Source organism: Arachis ipaensis, chromosome B7, assembly GCF_059453495.1.
Source record: "Arachis ipaensis isolate K30076 ecotype BB chromosome B7, ASM5945349v1, whole genome shotgun sequence".
In the NCBI taxonomy this organism is placed as follows: domain Eukaryota; kingdom Viridiplantae; phylum Streptophyta; class Magnoliopsida; order Fabales; family Fabaceae; genus Arachis; species Arachis ipaensis.
The window spans coordinates 9,047,790-9,072,109 of NC_142442.1; the positions used below are offsets into that span (position 1 = coordinate 9,047,790).

At 31.9% G+C, this 24,320-nt stretch overlaps 1 non-coding gene across 1 annotated transcript; it reads left to right on the forward strand.

Moving 5' to 3' along the window:
* Positions 1-1,973: 1,973 nt before the first annotated feature.
* LOC148550294 (small nucleolar RNA R71) lies at positions 1,974-2,081 on the forward strand. The gene has a single exon (XR_015893040.1). It is a non-coding gene; the product is annotated as a small nucleolar RNA R71 (small nucleolar RNA).
* Positions 2,082-24,320: the final 22,239 nt, after the last annotated feature.

A 24,320-nucleotide genomic window follows, 5' to 3' on the forward strand; every position in this document is an offset into this window, starting at 1 on the left:
ACGCCAGCTTTCCTCTGGGTGCAATCCTGGCATTTAAACGCCAGACTGCTGCTTGTTTCTGGCGTTTAACGCCAGTTTCATGCTCTGTTTTGGCGTTAAACGCCAGTCAGATGCTCCTTACTGGCGTTTAAACGCTAGTAAGCCCTTCCTCCAGGGTGTTCTGTTTTCAATGCTGTTTTCCATTCTGTTTTCGATTTTTCAGTAGTTTTTGTGACTCCACATGATCATCTACCTAATAAAACATGAAATAAAGAAATAAAATAAAATAAAAATGATTAAATAATATTGGGTTGCCTCTCAACAAGCGCTTCTTTAATGTCAATAGCTTGACAGTGAGCTCTCATGGAGCCTCATAGATAATCAGAGCAAGGTTGGGACCTCCCAACACCAAACTTAGAGTTTGACTGTGGGGGCTTTGGTTGACTCTGCAGTGAGAGAAGCTTTTCATGCTTCCTCTCCATGGTTACAGAAGGAGATCCTTGAGTTTGAAACACAAGGTCATCCGCATTCAGTTGAAGGACCAACTCTCCTCTGTCTACATCAATTACAGCTCTTGCTGTGGCTAGGAAGGGTCTTCCAAGGATGATGGATTCATCCTCATCCTTCCCAGTGTCTAGGATTATGAAATCAGCAGGGATGTAAATGCCTTCAACCTTTACTAGCACGTCCTCTACTTGTCCATAAGCCTATTTTCTTGAGTTGTCTGCCATCTCTAATGAGATTCTGGCAGCTTACACCTCAAAGATTTCCAGTTTTTCCATTACAGAGAGGGGCATGAGGTTTATCCCTGACCCAAGGTCACATAGAGCCTTCTCAAAGGTCATGGTGCCTATAGTACAAGGTATTAAGAACTTTCCAAGATCTTGTTTCTTCTGAGCCAATCTCAGTTGATCCAGATCACTCGGTTCATTGGTGAGCAAGGAAGGTTCATCTTCCCAAGTCTCATTACCAAATAATTTGGCATTCAGTTTCATGATTGCACCAAGGTACTTGGCAACTTGCTCTTCAGTAACATCCTCATTCTCTTCAGAAGAAGAATATTCATCAGAGCTCATGAATGGCATAAGGAGGTTTAATGGAATCTCTATGATCTCCAGATGAGCCTCAGAGTCCTTTGGTTCCTCAGAGGAAAACTCCTTATTGGTCACTGGACGTCCCAGGAGGTCTTCCTTACTGGGATTCACGTCCTCTCCCTCCCTTGTAGGTTCGGCCATGATGATCAATTCAATGGCCTTGCACTCTCCTTTTGGATTTTCTTCTGTATTGCTTGGGAGAGTACTAGAAGGGGTTTCAGTGATTCCTTTACTCAGCTGGCCCACTTGTGCTTCCAAATTTCTAATGGAGGACCTTGTTTCATTCATGAAACTTAGAGTGGCCTTAGATAGATCAGAGACTATACTTGCTAAGCTAGATGGATTCTGCTCAGAACTCTCTGTCTTTTGCTGAGTGGATGATGGAAAAGGCTTGCTATTGCTAAACCTGTTTCTTCCATCATTATTAAAGCCTTGTTGAGGCTTTTGATCCTTCCATGAGAGATTTGGGTGATTTCTCCATGAGGGGTTATAGGTATTTCCATAGGGTTCATCCATGTAATTCACCTCTGCTATTACAGGGTTCTCAAGATCATAAGCTTCTTCTTCAGAAGATGCCTCTTGAGTACTGTTGGATGCAGCTTGCATTCCATTCAGACTCTGAGAAATCATATTGACTTGCTGAGTCAATATTTTGTTCTGAGCCAATATGGCATTCAGAGTATCAATTTCAAGAACTCCCTTCTTCTGAGGCGTCCCATTACTTACAGGATTCCTCTCAGAAGTGTACATGAACTGGTTATTAGCAACCATGTCAATGAGTTCTTGAGCTTCTGCAGGCGTTTTCTTTAGGTGAATGGATCCACCTGCAGAATGGTCCAATGACATCTTTGATAGCTCAGACAGACCATCATAGAATATATCCAGAATGGTCCATTCTGAAAGCATGTCAGAAGGACACTTTTTGGTCAGTTGCTTATATCTCTCCCAAGCTTCATAGAGGGATTCACCTTCTTTCTGTCTGAAAGTTTGAACATCCACTCTAAGCTTACTAAGCTTTTGAGGAGGAAAGAACTTGGCTAAGAAAGCCGTGACCAGCTTATCCCAAGAGTTCAGGCTATCTTTAGGTTGAGAGTTCAACCATACTCTAGCTCTGTCTCTTATAGCAAACAGGAAAAGCATAAGCCTGTAGACCTCGGGATCAACCCCATTGGTCTTAACAGTATCACAGATCTGCAAGAATTCAGTTAAGAATTGAAAAGGATCTTCAGATGGAAGTCCATGAAACTTGCAGTTTTGTTGCATCAGAGAAACTAATTGAGGTTTAAGCTCAAAGTTGTTTGCTCCAATGGCAGGGATTGAGATGCTTCTTCCATGTAAATTGGAATTAGGTGCAGTGAAGTCACCAAGCATCCTCCTTGCATTGTTATTATTTTCGGCCATATCTTCTTCTTTTTCAAAAATTTCTGTCAGATTTTCTCCAGAGAGTTGTGCTTTAGCTTCCCTTAGCTTCCTCTTCAGAGTCCTTTCAGGTTCAGGATCAGCTTCAACAAGAATGTCCTTATCCTTGTTCCTGCTCATATGAAAAAGAAGAGAACAGAAAATAATAGGGATCCTCTTTGTCACAGTAGAGAGGTTCCTTTATGTGAGTAGAAAAAGAGAAGAATATAAGAAAGAGAAGAGGAAAAATTCGAACTTAGAGAGGGAGATGGGGTTCGAATTTTGGGTGAAAGAGAAGTGTTAGTAGATGAATAAATAAATAGAAGGAGATGAGAGAGAGGGAAATTCGAAAATTAAACAAAATAAAATAAAAATATTTTAAGATTAAAGTTAAAATTCGAAAATTAAAATTGAAATTGAATTAAAATTAAAATTAAAAATAATTAGTTAATTAAAAAGAAATTTTGAAAAAGAGAGAAGGGATTTTCGAAAATTAAAGGTAGAGAGTTAGTTGAGCAGTTTTGAAAAAGATATGATTGAAACAAAAAGATATGATTGATTAAAAGAGAATTGAAATTTGTTTTTGAAAAAGATATGATTGAAATTGAAAAAGATATGATTGAAACAAAAAGATAAGATTGATTGAAAAAGATTTGAAAATCAAATTTGAAAAGATAAGAAGTTAGAAAATATTTTGAAATTGATTTTGAAAAAGATGTGATTGAAATTTATTTTGAAAAAGATTTGAAAAAAAATTTAAAAAGATTTGATTTTGAAAATTAAAGTTGATTACTTGGCTAACAAGAAACTAAAAAGATATGATTCTAGAGTTTAAAGATTGAACCTTTCTTATTAGGCAAGTAACAACTTTGAAAAATTTTTGAAAATTAAGAAATAAAATAAGAAAAAGATTTTGAAAATTAATTTGAATATTTTCGAAAAAAATGAAAAAGATTTTGAAAAATTTTAAAAATGAATTCGAAAATATGAAAAGAAAATTGAAAAAGATTTGATTTTGAAAAAGATAAGATTTTTAAATTGAAAATTTGATTTGACTCATTAAAACAACTAGATTTTAAAAAATTTTTGAAAAAAGTCAACTCAAATTTTCGAATTTGATGAGTGAAAAAGGGAAAGATATTTTTTTTTATTTTTGAATTTTTAATGATGAGAGAGAGAAAAACATAAAAATTATGAATCAAAACAACTAATGCATGCAAGAACACTATGAATGTTAAGATGAACACCAAGAACACTTTGAATGTCAAGATGAACACCAAGAACTTATTTTTGAAAAATTTTCAAGAGAAAAAATCATGCAAGACACCAAACTTAAAGATTTTTAATTTTTAGACACTAAGAATTCAAGAATGCATATGAAAAACAAGAAAAGACAAAATAAGAAAATATGAAGATCAAACAAGAAGACTGGCCAAGAACAACTTGAAGATCATGAAGAATGCAATGCATGAAATTTTCGAAAATAATTTTTTTAGAAAATTAAAAAGATGCAATTGACACCAAACTTAAAAATTGACACTAGACTCAAACAAGAAACACAAAAATATTTTTGATTTTATGATTTTATAAATTTTTTTTATTTTTTTCGAAAATTAATTGGGAAAAACGAAAAAGAAGAAATTTTTTTGTATTTTTTCGAAAATAAGAAATAAAAATCTTAAAATTAAAATAAAATTACCTAATCAGAGCAACAAGATGAACCATCAGTCGTCCAAACTCGAACAATCCCCGGCAACGGCGCCAAAAACTTGGTGTGCGAAATCGTGATCATTACTTCCTTGGTAACGGCGCTAAAAACTCAATACGCACGTTCATGATCTTAATTCTGTTTCACAACTTCGTACAGCTAACCAGCAAGTGCACTGGGTCGTCCAAGTAATAAACCTTACGTGAGTAAGGGTCGATCCCACGGAGATTGTCGACTTGAAGCAAGCTATGGTCACCTTGTAAATCTCAGTCAGGCGGATTCAAATGTATTAAGAGATTATAGTGTACTAAAAGATAATTAAAATAGGATAGAGATACTTATGTAATTCATTGGTGAGAATTTCAGATAAGCGTATAGAGATGCTTTTCGTTCCTCTGAACCTCTGCTTTCCTGCTGTCTTCATCCAATCATTCCTACTCCTTTCCATGGCAAGCTGTATGTTGGGCATCACCGTTGTCAATGGCTACTTCCCGTCCTCTCAGTGAAAATAGTCCAAGATGCTCTGTCATGGCACGGCTATTCATCTGTCGGTTCTCGATCATACTGGAATAGGATCCATTGATCCTTTTGCGTCTGTCACTACGCCCAGCACTCGCGAGTTTTAAGCTCGTCACAGCCATCCCTTCCCAGATCCTACTCAGAATACCACAGACAAGGTTTAGACTTTTCGGATCTCAGGAATGGCCATCCATGGGTTCTAACTTATACCACAAAGACTCTAATATCTTGGACTCGGTCCCCTGTATTAGATATCCAAGAGATATCCATTCAATCTAAGGTAGAACGGAAGTGGTTGTCAGACACGCGTTCATAAGTTGAGAATGATGATGACTGTCACGATCATCACATCCATCATATTGAAGTGCGAATGAATATCTTAGAAGCGGAATAAGTTGAATTGAATAGAAAAACAGTAGTACTTTGCATTAATCTTTGAGGAACAGCAGAGCTCTACACCTTAATCTATGGTGTGTAGAAACTCTACTGTTGAAAATACATAAGTGATGAAGGTTCAGGCATGGCCGAATGGCCAGCCCCCATAAAGGTCTAAGATAGCATAAAACTAATCAAAGAGAATGATCCGAAGATGATAAAAAGTCCTATTTATACTAGACTAGTTACTAGGGTTTACAGAAATGAGTAAATGATGCAGAAATCCACTTCCGGGGCCCACTTGGTGTGTGCTTGGGCTGAGCATTGAGCTTTACACGTGTAGAGGTCTTTCTTGGAGTTGAACGCCAGTTTGTAACCTATTTCTGGCGTTTAACTCCACTTTGCAACCTGTTTCTGGCGTTTGACTCCAGAATGCAGCATGGAACTGGCGTTCAACGCCAATTTACGTCATCTATCCTTAATCAAAGTATGGACTATTATATATTGCTGGAAATTCCTAGATGTCTACTTTCCAACGCAATTGAGAGCGCGCCATTTGGAGTTCTGTAGCTCCAGAAAATCCACTTTGAGTGCAGGGAGGTCAGAATCCAACAGCATCTGCAGTCCTTCTTCAACCTCTGAATCTGATTTTTGCTCAAGTCCTTCAATTTCAGCAAAAAATTACCTGAAATCACAGAAAAACACACAAACTCATAGTAAAGTCCAGAAATATGAATTTTAATTAAAAACTAATAAAAATATACTAAAAACTAACTAAGTCATACTAAAAACTATGTAAAAACAATGCCAAAAAGCGTATAAATTATCCGCTCATCACGCATGCGCGGCGTGCATGGTGATTAAGTGGGTGGTGAGAAGCTTGACAAGATCTGAAGAAAGAAGGAACCGAATGAAAGAGTAGGGAAAAAGAAGTAAGGAGAAAGGGAGGGGATCTTCGATGAGGCACTCACTGGAGAGTTGGAAGAAGATTTAGAGAGAGAGAGAGAGAGAGAGAGAGAGAGAGAGAGAGAGAGGATGTTGGTAGTAGTTGTGGAAAGAAGGGTAATTTAGGGTTTTTGAATAGTTTTTTAGGGTTTAGATATTTCTATCACACGAATCTCATTTTTATAGGTACAATGGTCGTTTTCTTATTTGATGAGTACATTTGTCAGTGTTTGTATCTTTTATGGGTACATATAATAATTTATTCATACTTAATTTTTCAATATAGATAACTGTGTTAAGCTACTACTGTAAGAAGTTCTTGACAACAAAAAAAAACCTAAAAAAAACACACAAAATAATTAAAAAGACACTAATCCAAAATTTTAAAGTATTAAATAAGTTTATAAATTTCTCATTCTATAAACTTTTCATTCTCAGATGAGATTGTTGATGCATGAACATTTTTTATTTTTTTTAATAAAGTTTGAAATTTTGAAGGTTGTAGAAGGCTTAGAGAAGGGGGGTTGAATCTATGACTTTCTTTTGTTTTAATGAAATAACCCTTTTAAAACAAACTTTCAATCTGAATCTGTTTTAACTCAGCAACGAAAAATTTATGAGACAATTTATTTTTGTCTCATGAATATCAGAAAACAGAACAGAGCAGGGAAGAGAGAAGCTGACACCATCATGTATCCTAGTTCAGTTGCCTTGTGCAATGCAACCTTTGTGGTGGAATTTCCACTATAATTAAAGTATTACATACACCAATTCCACAGGATTGACACAATCCTTTCTCACTCAAGTTCTAATCTAACTTGACTTGGTTATGCTAATACCTAACTATTCACTCTTAGTGCTCACCCAACTAAGAAAGGAATACCTCACAAGTACAAGATACAAGACACAGAATCAGCCTAAAGAAATCTGAAATCACTCTAGACTTTTCACTCATGTGTATCTCTCTGCCTCTTTCCACTCTTAGACTTTTTCAATGACTCTCTCATTCAGCCTTTTACCTCAAGAAATTACAGAAAGATAAACATTAAAAAGAAATTACAATCTGTAAAACATGAAGGAGATTAATGCTTCAACAGCCTCTTTGCTATGTGATAAACCAAATTTGCTTGCCTCTGATTTAGTTCCTCATTCTGGCGGAATGCTCCTTTGACTAGGAAGCACGCACTGTCTAAGTTGATGAACTTCTTCAGAGAGTTCTTCTCAGAACATGAACCACAAAACACTAGTTATCTCTCTTTGGCTTCTGAATGATGAAAAATCTTCTTTTGTATCTCCTTGCATGTTGTTGAGTTGGTCTCTCCTAGGTCAACCCTCGAACTGTGTACTTCATAAACTCACCACATCACCTTTTCCAGTTAATCCTCAAATTAGGAATTTTGGTTCTGACCTTCTCTTGTTGACCGAAAGCTACAAGACAACAGAAATAAATATTTTCAATGGTAAACCCAGGTCTTGGCTATTGAAACACTACTTGGTCCCTAAGACACAATTTTGACCATAGATTCATAGCAGTGTTAAACTGAGATCATCTTTCCCATGTATCCCAATATGGAGTGACAGAGAGTTGAAGATGAAGAGAAGAAAGTGAGATGCATGTAAAAGGAAATAAATCACCTTTAGCTTCCGACTTCTCTTGATGCAGTTTGATGTGGGTGATTAGACTTCAACCTTTTTGCTAAACCTTCTCTTTCTTGCTTCTTTGGTGAATAGCTTAGGAACTAAGCTCTCTCTCACTTCTCTGATTTCTGACCAAGAGGAAAAAATGTGAACGTTGCTTTTGGTGAAAGCAAATTGGAGGGATTTGCTTGCTATCGAGCTTGGATCGGTTCTTTTCATTCAGCCCATTGATTTCTTTGGTTTGATTTATTTGGGCTTCCTTTGTTTGTACAGCCCATCAGCATTGATTTTATTTTCATCCTATTGGGCTGCTGCAACAATGAGTTTTGGCCTGCAACATTTAATCAGAAATATTCAACACTAATTAGTTAATTTGCCCAATAAAATAATATTTGTCATCATTAATTAATTTAGTTAATTTCTTAACTCAACAATTTTTTTATTATAATTGAAATTTTTGTGCTTTAATCAATGTTTCTTGGAATTACTTTGAATTTTGATATGTTTAGGAAGTTATTGAAAGATTTTAGAAAAGAACAAAGGAGGAGAAGGACAACCAAATAAACTCCTCAGAGAACCAAAGAAGATGGCATACAAAAGAAAGCAACCTCCCAAGTCCCAAGGAATCAAGAATTAAAGACAAGCCCCGAAAAAGTGCAAAGAGAATTTGTAGATGCGATCAATCCTAACCTTTTCATACTCAAACAAACAATCATAACTTGAGTTATAAAGATTCAAATGAGGCAGTTCTAGCGATGTTAGAAAGCCAACATCCAGAGGTTCAAAATAATATGCATATATCTATAATAGATGTTTAATTTAGGTCACGAACAACCCTCACCTTTGAGCTCGTAAAAACAGCGCGTAAAACTGGTGTGCCACGCCATTTTACACGTCTATAACCAATCCTACACCCCTGCGAATTTCTCTCTTTGGACATGTCATGCCACTCCTTGGCATGACACGCTGGACCAACATCCAGGAGCCTCACGCCACCTCCAAACAAGGGCGTGCAAACATCCTACACGCCATTCCACGCGCCAGCCTACTCCAACAAGGACGTGCACATGCCAACTTCCCTCCCAACACGCCAAGACCACGCCAACTTCTCCAAAGCAAGGGGCGTGCACACGCCAATCCCTCCTCTACACTCATGCGATCCTCCAAGGCAAGGTCGTGCAACAAGCCAACAGCCCCACCACACGCCTTTGACCACGCCCTCTACCTCCATGCAATGGCGTGACACGATGGGCCAAAATCTAGCAAGTGCCCATGCCTCCAAACGAGCTCAAGTGGCACGCCATTCTTAGGCCAACTTTCGGGGACAGCTCAATGGTCAATGCATTGGCGTGTCACGCCAAGACCTCAAGTGTCACGTCAATTGTTCAAGTTTCATATCAAACCCAATATTAAGTTGCAAGCTCATGATTCCAATGAAGTAACACACCAAGTTTTGAGTTTCAATTACAAAAAAATCACTAATTAGTTAAGATTTATTAGAAAAGATATGATTATGTTTGATTTGATTTTGTTTTAAATTTTAAATTTTAGCTTTAGCTTAGGATTTAAATAAGTCTAAGGATTTGATCCGAGGAGCATCACCGGATATCTCATCACTCTACAATCCTAGTTTTTAGTTTCTCTGCATCATGAGTAACTAATCTCTTTTGTTAAGGTTAGAAACTCTATTTATCTCTTTTTATAGATTATTAATCTAAGTGTTTTATTTTATTTGAGGTTTATATTTATTTCATGATTGAATTTTCATTTTTCATCCCTAAAGATTAGAATTGTTGAAAAACATTTTAATTCCATTTTGAATTCTAGTATTACTTTAAAAAATTTAATATTGGAATTAACTTAAAAACTCTTTCTCGTGACTTTTTAATATTGACTAGGAATAGTGATTTAAAAAGTGTGTGGCTTTATAACTCTCATAATTTTCAATTGGATTTGAACTATTTTAAATAAGTGACATATAATTCAACCTAGGATCATTCTTGAACTTTATGTAAATATAAATTGGAATTATATTTAATCTCTTTTCTTAATTAATTGACTAAAAAATTAGCAATTAAGAGATTAAAAGGAAATTGAGTTGCCAAGCAATTAGAATTTAATATTTATGGTTTGTCGTAAATTGATCTCTACATGCCTATAAATAAATAAACACAAGAATTATTTTTCTAAAGAGTGGACATCTCCAAAATCTTAACATTCTCGTCATCATTGTTTTCATTCACTGCTTTACTATTTATTTATCTCTGTTCAATGTTTAATTCTCATTTTTCTGTTTTTGATTTGTCTAATTAAAAGTTTTCAATTAATCATTGCGTACTCAGTCCATTATTTTTTGTAGAAACAATATTCATTCACCATGGTATATTGGTATTACTTGATAGATTCAGTACAGTTGTCAAGTTTTAGAAAATAATCCATCAATTGTCCCTCGTATTTACTATTCAACAGATATAATAATAATTTATTCTAAACTTATTTTGTAACATGATAATTTTATGGAAAAGTATAGGTAGATAATGAAAATACTAAACAATGGATATAGCGAATGTTCAATTCATTAGGTGTGCATATGGTTATCCTAATATTAAGATTTAGGTGAGTAATTTAGAGGTGTAGTGTGTTTTTACTTTATTTGGCTAATTTAAAGTCTATTATTTATATTATTCAAAAAAATTATTGTTTATCTAGCAAAGTCCTAATTTTATATTTTAAAATCTTTATTACAATGATTTTAGATGGGTAGATGATTGAACTGCGATTCCTGAAGTTTATTTTGAAACTGCAGATATTCCATGTCCAAAGCAAAAGGTAGCAAGCTAAGCCAAAATCAATGAAAGTTGAAGATGCTTAACCGTTAATTAATCATGCTAATTAGGAAGAGATTTACAAATAAAGATTGTAACACAAGAAAATAACTAAAGACAAAACTTCAGCTTCAAGTAAGTGATGAAAGAGAAAAACCCACAAAACATTATAAATATTGACTGATTTGTCTATATCATTACCAAAAATACACATTTTAGCCTCAGTTATTGTCGCTAAAGTAGTTTTTTTTTTTTTTTTTTAATGACCAATGAACATTAGTCAACTGAAAAATAGTAGATAGAAAGAACATCAATTTTTTTTTCTAAGCCAAGGATTTAACAAATCTGGAGACTTTCAAGGAACATTATATTGTTGTGTGCTAATTAACAATGACTATAATATTTATTAGGTGTGGTTGAATTATATTATTAGTGTAGAACAGTGCTTTATTATGACTCTTGATGCATTTCATTCAAAAAGGACTATAGTTAAATTTTTATCTTTTATCCTTCGTTTATTATTATAACCATGCATTAAAGTTTTTTGCAATCTGCTTTCTAATTCTATAAGATAAATCACCGAAAATGCATTTGATTATTCTATCGTTGATTAAAATGTTTTCAAATTTTGTTGTTGATAAAAATAATTATAAATTATTTAAAAATGTGACATAAATGTACATCTGTAAACTAAAATATTTTATATTAATAAAAAATGATATGACAAATGTGTCTTCTTATGAAAAAGTAAGATTTTAAAATTGACAAGTAAGTTATATTACGTTTTTTCATTAACAAAGCATGTCTTTAATTATAGCTTGTTGTGAAATAAAAGATATATATAATAGAGATGTATAAATAGAAGACTCTAATATTAAAATAATTAGCTCAATAATAATTTATATATATATAATAATATTATATGTTGTAATGTGTATATATATACAAAGATAGAAAGGAGTATTAAAAATAAAGAGAGGGAGAATCGCATTTGCTTATTGTTACAATCTCAATATAATAAAGATGGTTAATAATGCTATTAATATTATATGTAAAGAGTAATAGAAAATAGAATTTAAAATACTTATAAAATAAAAGAAGAGAAAGAATTGTAGTAGAAATATAAAGAGAAGGGTATTTGATTGCAGCATAAAAGAGAAGTATTCGTAAGAAGTGAGAGAGAGATGAATTTGTTTATTGCTTTTCACTGTGTATATTCTCTTGCCTCAGATCATGCTTTTATAGGCAAAGAGAAGTTTACTTTTCAAACTACATTTATTTCTTTCATCCTAAGAACTTGTTCTCTTCAACGTAGAAAATGGGTTGCCCATTAAATGGACATCCATTCTTATCCTTTCCTAGTCACAACACTCCCCCTTGGATGTCCATTTAGGATTATGCCTCGTTAAAACCTTACTAAAGAAAAACCCAATGGGAAAAAAAAACTTTAGTGAAGGAAAAAGAGTACAAAATCCTTTGTGATGAGAACTGCCTCATTAAAAACCTTGTCAAGAAAAACCCAATGGGAAAAAAACTTGACCAAGGGAAAAAGAGTACAGTCTCCCCCTCTTGCTGACATCATTTAATGTCTCGAAATCGGCGCATCCCAATCTTATGTACCAATCTTTCAAAGGAGGGTTTTGGGAGTGACTTTGTGAATAAATCTGCCAGATTGTCACTTGAACGGATCTGTTGGACATCAATTGTCCCTTGATTTTGAAGGTCATGAGTGAAGAAGAATTTGGGAGAAATATGCTTTGTTCTATCACCTTTGATGTATCCACCCTTAAGTTGAGCAATGCATGCTGTATTATCTTCAAACAGGACAGTTGGAGCTATCTTATGATCAATCAGTCCACATGATGACAGAATATATTGAATCAGACTCCTCAGCCAAAAACACTCACGACTAGCTTCATGAATCGCCAGTATTTCAGCATGATTAGAGGAGGTTGCTGCAATCGTCTATTTCGTGGACCTCCATGATATAGCTGTACCACCATATGTGAACAGGTATCCTGTTTGAGATCTCCCTTTATGTGGATCAGACAAGTATCCAGCATCTGCATAGCCAACTAATTGTGACTTGGATCCATAGGGATAAAACAAACCCATATCAACCGTCCCATGAAGATATCGAAAGATTTGTTTGATTCCACTCCAATGTCTTCTGGTTGGAGAGGAACTATATCTTGCTAGTAAATTCACAGCAAATGATATGTCAGGTCGCGTATTATTAGCAAGATACATTAGCGCTCCAATGGCACTAAGATATGGTACTTCAGGACCAAGGATATCTTCATTTTCTTCTTTAGGACGGAATTGATCCTTTTTCACATCTAAAGATCTTACAATCATTGGGGTACTTAATGGATGTGACTTATCCATGTAAAATCTTTTCAAGATCTTTTCTGTGTATGTTGTTTGATGAATAAAGATCCCACTTTTTATATGCTCGATCTGCAGGCCGAGACAAAATTTAGTTCTTCCAAGATCTTTCATCTCAAACTCTTCCTTTAGAGTTTTTATAATTGTTGGAATCTCTTCAGGAGTCCCAATGATATTTAAATCATCAACGTACACAGCAATTATAATGAATCCAGAAGCAGTTTTCTTTATGAAAACACACGGGCATATATCATCATTCTTGAAACCGTTTTTGGCCAGATACTCAGTAAGACGATTATACCACATTCGTCCAGATTGCTTTAGACCATATAAAGATCTTTGCAATTTGACTGAGTATAACCCTTGCGAATATTCATTGGATGGTTTAGATATCTTTAGTCCTTCGGGGACTTTCATATAGATATCTCGATCTAATGAGCCGTATAAATAGGCTGTTACCACATCCATTAAATGCATATGCAGTTTATGATATGCAGATAAACTGACCAAATAACGCAATGTTATCGCATCCACTACTGGGAAATATGTTTCTTCATAATCTATACCGGGCCTTTGTGAAAAACCTTGTGCCACAAGTCGGGCTTTATAGCGCACAACTTCATTTTTCTCATTTCGTTTTCTCACAAATACCCATTTGTATCCAACAGGTTTTACATCTGCAGGTGTACGGACTACAGGTCCAAAGACTTCACGTTTTGCAAGTGAGTCTAATTCAGCCTTCATGGCTGCTTCCCATTTTGGCCAATCATTTCTTTGTCGACATTCTTCGACTGATCTTGGCTCAAGATCCTTACTTTCATGCATGATATCTAATGCCACATTATATGCAAATATTTCATTGACAATTGTCTTATTTCGGTCCCATTTCTCTCCTGTAAAGACATAATTTATCGAGATCTCGTCATTTTCACAATTTTCAGGTACCTGAACGTCTTCTGGCGTTATATCAGAATTTTGGACAACTGCAGGTGTCTTTACTATGTCTTTTTCAACAGGAATCATATTTACCTCTTTTCTCTTTCGAGGATTTTTGTCTTTGGAACCGACAGGCCTGCCACGCTTCTGGCGTGTATTTGCTTCAGTGGCTATTTGTCCTACTGGGACATCAATTCGAATTGGGACATTTTCCGTCCTGCCACGCTTCTGGCGTGAATTCGCTTCAGTAGCTACTTGTCCTACTGGGACATCAATTCGAATTGGGACATTTTTCGCTGGTATATAAGATTTGGTTATCCTCTTTGTATCGAAAAATGCATCAGGCAATTCATTTGCTATTCTTTGCAAATGTATAATCTTTTGAACTTCTAGTTCACATTGCGCTTATCGAGGATCTAAATGCATCAACGATGATGCATTCCAATTAAGTTCCTTTTCAGGAAGCTTATTCTCTCCCCCTAATGTTGGAAATTTTGATTCATCAAAATGACAATCCGCAAACCGGGCTTTAAACACATCACCAGTTTGTATCTCAAGATACCTCACTATAGAGGGAGAATCATATCCAACATATATCCCCAATTTTCTTTGGGGTCCCATTTTGGTGCGATTAGGTGGTGCAATGGAAACATATATCGCACACCCAAATATTCTTAAATGGGAAACATTTGGCTGCTGGCCAAAAGCTAATTGTATAGGAGAGAATTGATGATAACTCGTTGGCCTCAAACGAATAAGTGCTGCGGCATGTAAAATAGCATGCCCCCAAACCGAGGTTGGGAGATTTGTTCTCATAAGCAAGGGTCTAGCAATTAATTGGAGGCGCTTAATAAGTGATTCTGCTAACCCATTTTGTGTGTGAACATAAGCTACTGGATGTTCAACACTTATTCCATTAGCCATACAATAAGCATCAAAAGCTTGGGAAGTAAATTCACCAGCATTATCAAGACGAATTACTTTGATTGGATTTTCTGGAAATTGTGCTTTTAATCGAATAATTTGAGCCAGTAATCTCGCAAACGCCAGGTTGCGAGAAGATAATAAGCACACATGTGACCATCTCGAAGATGCGTCTATCAGGACCATAAAATATCTAAAAGATCCACATGGTGGATGAATAGGTCCACATATATCACCTTGAATCCTTTCTAGGAATTCAGGAGACTCAAATCCAATCTTTACTGGTGATGGCTTTAAAATTAACTTTCCTTGAGAACATGCAGCACAACAAAATTCACTAGTTTTAAGAATCTTCTGGTTCTTTAGTGAATGTCCATGAGAGTTTTCAATAATTCTTCTCATCATGGTTGTTCCCAGATGACCCAATCGGTCGTGCCAAGTTATGAATTCATTTGGGCTAATAAACTTCTGGTTTACAGTGGCATGTGATTCAATTGCACTAATCTTGGTATAATACAACCCAGATGAAAGTGAGGGTAATTTTTCTAATATAACTTTCTTATTTGAATCATGAGTTGTTATACATAAATACTCATGATTTCCCTCATTCATCGTCTCAACATGATATCCATTTCGGCGAATATCTTTGAAACTCAACAAGTTTCTCAGAGACTTGGTAGATAATAGTGCATTATTTATTATAAATTTTGTTCCTCCAGGAAACAAAATTATAGCTCTTCCGGAGCCTTCTATCACATTGCCTGAGCCAATAATAGTGTTAACATATTCCTCTTTTGGCACAAGATGGGTAAAATATATATCACTTTTGAGAATAGTGTGCGAACTTGCACTATCCGCAAGGCATACATCTTCATTACATATCCTTGCCATTCTCTTCAAAAACAAATAATAATAAAATGAGTAGTATGCACAGTTAAATTGAATACTTGATCAGAATTATTTTCTAAGAAACACTGTACATAAAATAATGTCATATACCAAAATTTTATTTTAAAATTTGACACAATTAATAATTTCAAAATCCATAAATATTAATATTTCATTATTTATGTACATCACATTTGAAACTTAAATACATAGAAAATAAAACTTAACAATAAGTTCTTTACATTATTTATTTACATATATAATTCACAATCCCACATATTAAACTATTCCATCATTGATCAAATGACCAATATTTCCTTCAGGGTCCTCAAAGAAATCAGATACATCATAATGAGTGGTGGAGTTCTCAGCATCATTTGAAACAAAATTTGTTTCCTTTCCTTTGTCGTTCTTTTTCAAAGATGCCTGATAAAGATCAACTAGGTGACTTGGGGTACGACAGGTACGTGACCAATGGCCCTTTCCACCACAGCGGAAACACTTCTCCTCAGTTGATTTATTCTGCCCGATATTCCTTTCTTTGTCCCACTTCTGGTGAGATCCTCTCTTTTGAACATAATTATTTTTCCTTCCATAATTTTTCTTATTATTAAAACCTTGCCATTTACCTCTTTTGGGGTAATGATTTGCCGCATTTACTTCAGGAAATGGGGCGGCGCCAGCTGGGCGCGCTTCATGATTTTTCAATAACAACTCATTGTTGCGTTCGGCAACAAAAAGGCAAGAAATTAACTCAAAATATTTCTTAAACCCTTTCTCTCGATACTGCTGCTGCAGGAGCACATTCGAGGCATGGAAGGTTGAGAAAGTTTTCTCCAACATATCATGATCAGTTATTTTTTCCCCACACAATTTCATTCGTGAGGTGATTCGAAACATTGCAGAATTATATTCATTTATAGATTTAAAATCTTGTAAACGCAAATGCGTCCATTCATACCGGGCTTGAGGAAGTATTACCGTTTTCTGATGATTGTACCTTTCTTCAAGGTCTTTCCAAAGATCTGCAGGATCTTTTAATGTAAGATATTCATTTTTCAATCCTTCGTCAAGATGACGACGAAGAAAAATCATGGCTTTAGCTTTATCCTTCTGGGATGCATTATTTTCAGCCTTAATGGTATCTCCAAGATCCATTGAATCAAGATGGATTTCAGCATCTAGTATCCATGATAAATAATTGTTTCCAGATATATCAAGAGCATTGAATTCAAGATGAGAGAGTTTTGACATAATGAAAAATTGTTACCTGAGTCTTCTAAAAATTTGATCAGAGTCTCGTGCTGATAACGTGTTGTGAAATAAAAGATATATATAATAGAGATGTATAAATAGAAGACTCTAATATTAAAATAATTAGCTCAATAATAATTTATATATATATATAATAATATTATATGTTGTAATGTGTATATATATACAAAGATAGAAAGGAGTATTAAAAATAAAGAGAGGGAGAATCGCATTTGCTTATTGTTACAATCTCAATATAATAAAGATGGTTAATAATGCTATTAATATTATATGTAAAGAGTAATAGAAAATAGAATTTAAAATACTTATAAAATAAAAGAAGAGAAAGAATTGTAGTAGAAATATAAAGAGAAGGGTATTTGATTGCAGCATAAAAGAGAAGTATTCGTAAGAAGTGAGAGAGAGATGAATTTGTTTATTGCTTTTCACTGTGTATATTTTCTTGCCTCAGATCATGCTTTTATAGGCAAAGAGAAGTTTACTTTTCAAACTACATTTATTTCTTTCATCCTAAGAACTTGTTCTCTTCAACGTAGAAAATGGGTTGCCCATTAAATGGACATCCATTCTTATCCTTTCCTAGTCACAACATAGCTGACTATTTTTAACACGTTTTTAAATTATTTGAAAGTATTTTTGTTAATAATAAAATTATTTAAAAATATTTTTGTTAGTACTAAAATAATTTGAGTACATTTTTGTTGATTTATCCAACTCTATATAAGCATCTAATAAGAAATATCATAACAAATCAAAAAATACTAACATTTAATTTGATGATATAACACATGGATAAAAAACTTTAATTTACATCAAATTAAAATCCTTTTAAGCGAGGAAGATTTAGAAGGACAATTTCCAGTAAAAATAAAGATGATGAGTCAAAAATTGAAGCTACCAAAATTTAGAGATTAGATCCGTAACTTAATCTAACGTAGCAATGAGGAGGCTATTAGAACCCGAAGAAGGAAAAAAGTGATGCAAAGTTGAAATCATAACCTTATATAAGGTGTAAACGAGAGGAGTTCAACATATAAGAAGGTGTCTCTAATCTTTTTTAATTTTTAGTCTTTGTTATAAAGTCATTTGATGATTTATATTACTACAAGAGAAGCGGGTTTTAGCAGCAGTTTATATAGGGATTAATGGCGGTTTTTAACTGCCGCAAAACGAGTTATTAACGGTTCGAAAACTGTTGTAGTATAGAGCGTGGAGATTTGATTTTGTGGTAATTTTTCTAAACCGCTGGCACAACCGCAGCAAAACCTCTTGAATGGCGTCAATTGATTTAGCGGCAATTTCGCTATTTGGCCAACATTAAATTCGGCCGTACTTTCTCGCGGTTTTGAATTGATGCTGTTTTGTTGACCGTTGTTTTTTTTTTAAATGTATTTTGTGGCAGTTTCAAACCGCCGCTATTTTTCTGTCTAAATGGCCGCAAAAATACTGTATTTTGCACCGACAATCAAAGCTCTTTTAATTTGAATATACTAGGTATTATTATTTGTTTTTTTTGTTATTTTTTAATTTTTTCTGATATTAGAAAACTAAATTATTTTGTAACTGAAAGAATAAATTGATGGGTGAACGAAAATTGGCAAAACTGATAAAAATACTCATATTAATCCAAATATTAATAAAATGTATTTCTTATTAAGAGTTGCATAGTCAACATTAAAAAAGTGTATATTTAACTTAAAGAATAAATTTCAAATTCTTAATTATACTTTCTACTCTGTCCCTTCAATGAATTCATCCATGCAGTCACGTCTGGTGACAACTCCCCACCTTGTAGTCAGGGATGGATCCACTCATGTGGGTGTGGGGGCAAGCGCCCCACTACAATTTAGAATTTTATTGAGTAGTATATGATAATAATATTTATTTGCCCTCACTAAATTATTAAATTTGACCCCACAATAATTTTTTATTTAATTTTCGACACTTGATATCCAATTTGAAAACTTCATATTAGATGTCCATTATAATGATCAATTTTCAAATTTAAATAAGATTGGTGTTCTTTCTTAGAAATCGACTCGAAAGAATATTATCTATCCATTTGTGTTTCTTCTTTTAAAATTAGCTTTAGTTTTTTCATAATAACTACACTAATTGAATGAACTTTTTCAACTATGAATATCATCAAGAGCTAATTTATATGAAAGTTGAGTTTTAAATGATTGTTTAACGACATATACAAAAAAATGACATTTTAATTATATTGTCAAGGAGGTTTCAAAATATGAAATATAAAAAATTAAATTTTAAATTATATGTTATTATTTAAATTACTATTTTAGTATTTTAATTTGTAATTAGATATTTTGAAACCTAATCATATTTTACAATAACAAAATATAATTATAACAACAATTATGCTACGTATACATGAAACAATCACTTGTACAGAATAAATATTAAAATATAAATTTTGAAATACAAAATACATATTAAAAATAAGTTAAATGATATATGTATTTATACACAAATAGATAATTTGATAGCTAATTTTTATATAAACGTAATATTTTTATTATAAAAATTATTATAATGTTATATATATTTTGCTCCCACTATCAAAATTTTTTGGATCCGTCACTGCTTGTAGTGTATTTTTTTTTTATAAACTGTCTGGTGTTCCTAACCAAGTCCATATGGACGTTTGAGTTTGTCTTAATTGTTCGATTTGGAGGTGTTTTGCTTTTATTTTTGTTTGTATAATTGAGTTCTTGAATTCTTCTCTCATTTAAAATTGAGAGCTTTAACCAACGATATAAAAAATAAAATCCTTTTTAGATCATAAATATAAAAATTATCCGCTTTTGTTACATAAAAGTATCTAATTAGATGTGTTAATATAAAAAAAAAAAAAAAACCTAAACAAAAGCTTTGAAAAAATATCACATAAAATATATAAAATTACATTACATCTTGACAACATTTTTAAAGAAAATTAAGATCAAACTAGGATAACAAATATAAATTGAAACAAAAATTAAAGAAGACCTCTTTATCCTTGTTCCACCCCAGTAAAGTTTGTCTTGTATTTTATGTTTTTATTTGAATTCAAATTCCTATCTAACTTAGCGAACGAATAGCTATCAATGAAATCCCTTTTTTAATTAATCAAGTTTACATGAGACTAACTTATAAAAAAATAGTTTATTAAAAATTGTAACATTTATATTTAGTAAATTAAATTAAAAATAACTTTTAAAAAGTATAAGTAATAATAAATATGTTTGATAAAATAATTCTTAAAATTTAAAAATATTATAATAAATATTAATATACAAATTAAATTTAAATATTAATTAATATATAAAATTATATTAAATTTTTTAATTTTAAAAAATACAAACCATATTTAAAAAGTTTTATTTTAAATATTTTTAAAAATACTTGTCTTTTAAAAATTACAAATACAAATATATAATATCTTTTTTATTTATTAAACATAAAAATTTTACTAAACTAAACCTAATATCTCCAACATGATTCATGTGGCACAAAAATGTCCTCCCCTTATGCCACCATTCCACCAACTAGGCTATAAGCCTATAAAGATTTTTACCCATCGTGCCATATTAATAGGGACACAATTGAGTATATAACAATATATGTCTCACACATGGAACATGCAACAAATTAGGGTATTTTCTACTTTTAAAATTTTATAAAAAAATAAAAATTTGATTATTTTATATTTTTTTATAAAATTCTAAAAAAAAAACTTGAATTAAATGCACTTTTTTTTTTACTAAAGATAGGAGACTCGAATCCACAACCTCTTAATTGAGTATAAAGAGACTATGTCATTTGAACTATAACTCATTGGCAAATTAAATGACCGTTAACGTCTTTGTTGATATATATATATATATATATATATAGCATGTTCATCTTGTGAGAAAGTAAACGCAATGTATCATTTGGATTTTGGAGCGTAATAATCTTTAATTTAAGAACAAAGTCCCCATTAATATTCCGGATATTACTTAATTACCAGCATGTGCATGATACATACATTGATTAATTTTTTTTAATTATATATATTGTTTCATCGTTCTAATTACTTTGGGTTAGCGAACACATTGAATTGACGGTGGAATTAAAATTGCTCAAGTTCGCAACCACTTATAACTAACCATGAAAAATGAAAATCAAAGAAATCCTAAAAATAAAAAGCAAACAAGCTAAGTAAACAAGAAACTAATTAATGAACCAACAAATAAAGTTATTGAGAAATAATTGTTTTTACCAATAAAAAGAGACGAAAACCAATGCAAGCACCAAAATTTGACAAGGAATTGCATTCCGTTCTTGTGTCAATTTCAAACTTTCTTAACTTTATAACATATTTCTACTTCATTTAACGACTTTGATTTTGACGTACTTCTCCTATTTTTATTTCTTAAGAATTCTGAGAAAGTCAGTAACAAACTCTACCAACTTTTATGAAGTACCTTTTATTTATTTATTTATTTATTTTTTTGGTTCACCTATATACAATCCTATACACTATTGGTGTTAATCTTTGTGACACTATCACCTCGATTTGATGTAGCCTTAGATCTTATTAGTATCTAACGGTTTTGTGGCCAATTAAATTGCAGCCATCAAATCCCTCCATATACTAATGGCACTGAATGTGACAACAAGGCATTATCATTTATGAAAAGACTTTCACATAAAGATTTATTTATTTTTTAGGATAAAATACTATTTTAATTCTTAACTTTTGGGTTAAATCTTAATTTAGTTTTTAATATTTTAAACATCATATTTTTATCAAAAAAATATTCAAACAAGTTTAATATGATCCTATAGTTAAATTTGACATTAATAGTTAACGAAAAAAGTGATGTAGACATGAATATCGTTATTAGTTAAGTCATATTTTCTTTTATGCATTAGAAAAACAAAATCAAAACTTTTTTGTAACACTTTTTTTTTAATTTTTTTTGTACAAAACTCTAAATCTTAACAATCAATTATCCATACTTTAAATTAAAGAAAAAACTTTTATATTAGTGATTGTCATTGAATTAATTTTACTTATATACTGAAATTAAATGCTATTAACTCTTTAATATGAGAATCAGTTGTGTCAAATTTAATAGTGGAATAATATTAGACTTATTTAAATTTTTTTTTTAAATTGAAATAAAATATTTAAAAAAATTTTAAATTGAAATAAAATATTTAAAAAATTTTAAAATTAAAATAAAACATTTAAAACACTAAAGACCAAATTAAAATTCGACCTAGGCTCCAAAAAAATACTTTATTCTATATATTTTTTAGTTGGATCTTTCATTGTAAAGATAGTGTGAGATATCTCGGTTGTGATTTAAGATTGTAGATCTTAATTGTTTGAAATTCATATATTAAGGAGGATAATAATGAGAGAAATAAACTTAATTAATTATGTTGTCCAATAATCTTTTATCTATATGTCATGAATGATGTCAAATTGTCAACTGTCAAGGAGCATTGTCTATATAAGATTCTCATATATATTCTTTAAATTGTGAGGGTCCAAAGTAGCTAAATTACAGATACAACTATGTAAGGCATCATTTGTAGTGAAGTCAAAATTTATATATCTCACGTGGGGTGTGAGACCAAAAGAATCGTTTATATGTACTTGCTTTGAGGCGTTATATATGTGTTAAGAGAAATATGTTATTTTTTCCATTAATTTAAATTTAAAAAAAATAATTTTATAATATGATATTAAAATTTTATATTTAAAAATGTTTAAATTTGATTATTAATAAATTTTAAAAATAAAAAAATTAATATAAAACAAATAAAAAAACCAATATAAAAATTAAACAAATTTAAAAAAAAATAATTTAAAAGAGAATATATTAAATATCAGAGATAAAATTATTAATATTATCTTTTTTTTATAAATATTTAAAAGAAGTGATTTCATAATAATATAATTCATGTGTTTGCATGTTAATTAAAATTGAAAATTTTAGATCATAATTAAAATTCCGAGAGCCCCATCAAATGCATTTACTTGATTTCTTTAACTAAGTTTTCTTAAATCATGGATATGAGGGGAGTTATTATGTGGAATAAACTAGTACGTACTTAATCAAATTTGCGTTTTTGAATGATGATTGGATTGGGGTATCAAATGGATAATTTTCCTTGAAAAATCGTCATGTGTTACATTTTCATTTGACATGTGGCGTTACCCTACACTTCAACAAAGTGATCATACATATTATTTGGTATTGATTATACATAAATGTACGTATCTTTGAGCATGACATATATATTAAATCTGTGTGCTATATAGTTCACTATTGATCATCCATGTTTGAAAATATTAGGGCGACAGGCCACCTAATTTAATACTAGATAACTTAGTAAGTTTCAATTTTCATAATAAGTACCTTTAACTAATTAAATTCTTGTTAGACCCAATCAAATCACTTTAACTTCACAATAGCTTCTAATTATATTATTGTACTATGCACCTAATATATAATATAAGGTCGTCAAATTTTCACATTCAATGTTAAGTTTCTTCTAGTCACCAGAATTGAACAAAACTATTGGCCTAATACATATAATAATAATATACTATAGACTATATAGTATTCAAGAACTAGCTTAGTTTATAATTCCATAAAGTTAGAGAAGAAAACATTGTCAGGATATGTTTTAATTATAATTGTAAAGCAACAAAAAAAAATAAATAAATAAAGGCATAGTAGTTGTTAATAACGCGGATTAATTACTTCTTAATCAAACGATTGGCGATAAAATTTAAATTACTATGGGATTATTTTTCCACAACCACCGGAAACATACACAAGGGAAAAAGTCAAATTTGACTAACTCAAAATTAATTTGCACTCTTTTACGCACATTTCCAAACTCTAATTAACTTCATGTCTTTAATTAAACTATACTCTAGCTTAATTAGCCTAATATTACAAGACTAAAAAGAAGAAAATGCATTTGTATGACGGTTGCAATTCAAGGTTTCTTGCACTGAATTACATTTACATACATTTCAACGGATAAGTTAGAAATTAAATACTTTTTTTTTTTACCAAAAATAGAGAAATTTGAATTCGCAACTTTTAAGAAAAAGACTATACTATTTAAATTATAACTCTTTGTTATAAATATAATCTCCTCGTATTCATTTAAGAGGCCCTGCGGGTTTAAGTCTCCTATTTTCAATAAAAAATAAGGCTAAAAATTAAATAACCACATCGTGTCAGTTAATAATTTACACTTTTTTAAGGTTTAAGTAAATTGGACATAATTATCCAATTGGGGTTAAGATAACGACCTTTAAATTCTTTCAAGGTTGATTTAGTAATTTTGTTTGGACAGAAATATAGAACCACTAAAATATAAATTTATTTTAAAAAAAAAAAGACACATGCA